The sequence below is a fragment of the Carlito syrichta genome, unplaced genomic scaffold (genome assembly GCF_000164805.1).
Source record: "Carlito syrichta isolate Samal-C Ts95f unplaced genomic scaffold, Tarsius_syrichta-2.0.1 Scaffold316442, whole genome shotgun sequence".
NCBI lineage: Eukaryota > Metazoa > Chordata > Mammalia > Primates > Tarsiidae > Carlito > Carlito syrichta.
In genome coordinates this window covers 577,677-581,717 of record NW_007260538.1, presented here as the reverse complement: position 1 = coordinate 581,717, position 4,041 = coordinate 577,677, and the positions used below count along the sequence as shown (strand labels likewise).

Here is a 4,041-nt window from a genome sequence, read left to right as displayed (position 1 = left end):
GTGGGCTCAGGCAATCCACTCACCTCGGCCTCCCAAAGTGTTGGGATTACAGGCTGAGCCCCTGAGCCCAGCCCACCTGCGTATTTCTAAGTCAATCTCTGTGGCCTGTGAGATGGACTGCTCAGATGAACGAAGCTTGAGTCACGTGGGGCAGCAGAGATATGAGCTGGATAGGCCAGCCAACATATGCCCGCAATGACGGTCTGTCCCCACACACCCCCAAAGGACTGTGAGAAATCTCATGGGGAGGGGGGGCTGGAGCAGTGAGCCCCAGCATGGGTACCAGCCAGTGTGTCATCTACAAACATCTCTGGATGATAAATCCAACTAGCAGCAGGTGCAATGTTGGGTCAAAATCCTCAATAAAATGCTCCTTCCCACCGAGTCCCACCCTGACACACCCTCGGTGTGTTCTCAAAACCTGGGAACTCCTGACAGAGACACATCCTAGATCCTGAATCGGAAGTTGTCTGATTGCAAGTCACGGAAACCTATTCCGACTGATGAGAGCAAAACTGGAGACAGACACAGGAGGATCTGGGGAGATCTGAGAGCAGGCAGTGAAGTCAGACAAAGGAGGAACTGGAAGTGAGACGCAGGGGAACAGCAGAAGCAAAGTGGCTTCTTCTTCCCACCTCCCTCCCTCTCTTTCTTTCCTTCTCTCCCCCTCCCTTCTCTTCTCTCTTTCTCTCTCCCCCTTCTCCGTTTTTCCCTCTCTCTCCCCCCTCTCTTTCTTTCTCCCTCTCTCTCCCTCCTTCGCTCTCCGTGTTTCTCAGTTGCTCATTCACTCCTGTCACACCACAATGATCTCTGAGTCTTTCTCCAGACTGGCTATCTAGACTTCATTTTCCCAACACTCCAGCCGCAGTTTCTCCTGTCTTCTTCCAGTTCAAAGACCTGATGCTAATGGCCATGAGTCTCTACACATCAATTCCAGATTCCTGAAAGAAAAAAGGACCCAAGGGCTCAGCCCGGCTCAACTATTCACCCGTGAAAACAAGCCCAGTCCCCGTCTGTGCCCATCTGCCCCAGACACAACAGGAGAATTCTCAGGGCAGAAAGCATGGACTGGGCGGGGACCTCACAGAGTGTCTTCCGGCTGGAACTGGGATGGAGGATGCTTTGGGTAAATCAGTGGGACCCTGCCTGGCACAGAATGAGAGGAATTTCTCAAGCACCTTCTCCGTTACCCAAAGCGACGTCCTCCGTACTCTCACCCTCTTGATAGGATTCAGCATCTTTGGTCGAAACAAGGAGCCAAGAGAGAATAACCAAGGCAGCAGCAACCACAACTTGCAGTCACCCACATTGAGTCACAGGTGCCACTAAAAAAAAAAATGACCCCTGACACCCTCCCCACCGGCTGGGTCCCCTCCATGGAGAGGAACAAACAAGCAGTGCCAGTGTAGCAACAGAGATTCAAAAACATGCGGCTCAAACAGTGGTTTCTGTTCCAGGGCCAGCAGGCTCAGACACCCCCTGCACAGTCACAGACCAACACACCGAGACAGGAGGGTTTGCAGCAGAGAATAACAATCTCAGGGTGGCCCAATCAGGAGATGGGAGGAGACCCACAAACCCATCTCCCTGAGAAATTCAGGACTGGGGTTTTTAAGGGGAAGCAATTAGCCCCCGGAGACTGAGGCTCACAAGAGCCCTCCTGGGCCTCTCATGTCTGCTGTCTTGACATGAAAAAACAACAGGCTGGACACAGTGACTCACATCTTTCATTCCAGCACTTTAGGAGGTGAAGGCGAGAGGATTGCCTGAGTCCAGGGGTTCGAGACCAGCCTGGGCAACTTGGCGAGACTTCATCTCTACAATAAATCAAAAAATTAGCCAGGCATGGTGGCATGTGCCTATAGTTCCAGCTACTTGGAAGACTGAAGTAGGAGAATTGCCTGAGCCCAGCAGGTGGAGGCTGCGGTGGCCATGAGCATTCCACTGAGTGAGACTCCAATTCAAAAAAAAAGGAAACAAGGGGCCTTCCATGGAGACGCTTTTAATGATGCTTGAGCAATCTAGTCACTTCGCTGCTTGTCCTCACACCCTTTCAAGTGCTAAAAGGAGGATTTCATCCGCTAAAAAGCCAGACACGAGGGGGCCCTTGGGCAGGAGTGACAGGGCTGTAGAGGGGGCAGCAGGGCTAATGTGGGCTGCGCCTGGTCTTTGCTGCTTTCCAATCGCGTGTCCTTGGGAAAATTAGTGTCAGATCCCCCGGCCCCAAGCTCCTCATCCATGAAATGAGGACGATGCGGTGCCTGCCACCTGGGTGGCCGTGGGCACTGGATGCCAGGGCAGTGGAGCGTGTACACCTGATGATCCTGACATGTGAGAGGTGCTCCGTGAGCCGGGGTTCCTAGCCCCTCCCCGCCCCCTCCTGCTTAACCAGCAAAACCCCAGCAAGAGGAGGACACCCCCGGAGCCCCATGGCTCATCCTCCTCTCCCCTCTTGTTATCAGTGTCCTGCAGCTTCTGTGACTCATCACCGCAAGCCTGATGGCCTGGTGAGAGAATCCGCACGCGTTTATTCTCTCCTGGTTCTGAAGGTGACACGTCTGAAATCAGTTTCCCTGGGCCAAGGCCGAGGTGTCAGCAGGGCTGTGCTCCCTGTGGAGGCTCTAGGGGGACTCTGTTTCCTGGCACGCTCCGGCCTCCAGAGCAGCCTCCTTCCTTGGCCTCCACCCTCCAGCACAGCATCTCGTATCTGTGGTCACAGCACCTCCTCCCACTGCCGCAGTCAGCTCTCCTTCCGCCTCTTCTTTATAGGGCCAGTTGGACTATACACAGGGCCCACCCAAATAATCTAGGATGAGCTCCCTATCTCACGATTCTTTGTTTTTTATTTTATTTTAAAGATGCGTGGTACAATTCAGGGTTAGGTACACAAGTGGGCATCGTACAGGTAAAGTTTGGGCCTCCCTTGGGTTCCCGCTTCTCCTTGTTTGAGATCAAGAACCCTTTTATTGATGTTATGAGCCCCTCCCCTACCAGCAGTATCTCGCTACTACCAATCCCTTTCTTATAGTATTGTGGCAAATGTTCAGGGTCTGCTTATTAGTGAGAATATGTGGTGCTCAGTTCTTTGTTTCGGTGATAGATCACTGAGTGTAATAGACTCTAAATCCATCTAAGTTGCTGCAAAGTCCATAATTTTGTTCTTTATGGCGCATGATATTTCATCATGTATATATATATATACCACTTTTTAAAAATCCAGTCTAGTTTCGATGGGCAGCATAGTCAGTTCCATGTTTTTGCTATTGTAAATAGTGCTGCAGTAAACATGCAAGTGTAGGTATCTTTTCATAGAATGATTTGAGTTCCTCCAGCTATATTCCCAGAAGGAGGATTGCTGGGTCAGATGGAAGGTCAATTTCTAGTTCTTTTAGGAATTGCCATACTGTTTTCTATAGAGGTTGAACTAATTTGTGTTCACACCAACAGTAGAGAAGCATTCCCTTTTCTCCATATCCTCGCCAGCATCTGTTGTTTCAAGATTATTTTTATTATTATTTTTTTATTAATCAATATTTGTATTATGGTTTTGTGGGGTACAGTTAAGGGTTAGGTGTACAACTACGTTTCATTCAGGTACCCTGTTGATAAGAGGTGTTTTCCCATCCCCAGACAGATATTTGCTACTGTTAATCCCATCCCCCTCCCCCCCATAGTTTCCCAGTACCGTCAGTCATTTTCTTATAGTATTACATTGGATGTTCAAGGTCCATTATATGAGTGAGAACATGTGATACTCGGCTCTTTGTTTCTGTGAGAGGTCACTCAGTATTATAGACTCCATCCAGGTTGCTGCGAAATTCATGATTTTGTTCTTTTTTATGGTTGCGTAGTATTCCATCGTGTATATGTGCCACATTTTTTTAATCCAGTCCTCTTTTGATGGGCAGCATGGTTGTTTCCAGGTTCTTGCTATTGTGAACAATGCTGTGATAAACATACGTGTGCAGGTATCTTTTTTATAGAGTGATTTGAGTTCTTCAGGGTATATTCCCAGTAGGGGCATTGCGGGATCATATGGGA

At 49.5% G+C, this 4,041-nt stretch overlaps 1 protein-coding gene across 1 annotated transcript in view; it reads left to right on the top strand.

Annotated features, from left to right (window-relative positions):
* Positions 1-4,041, top strand: part of TMEM132D (transmembrane protein 132D) — a 636,541-nt gene that overhangs the window by 609,623 nt on the left and 22,877 nt on the right. The window lies entirely within an intron of this gene.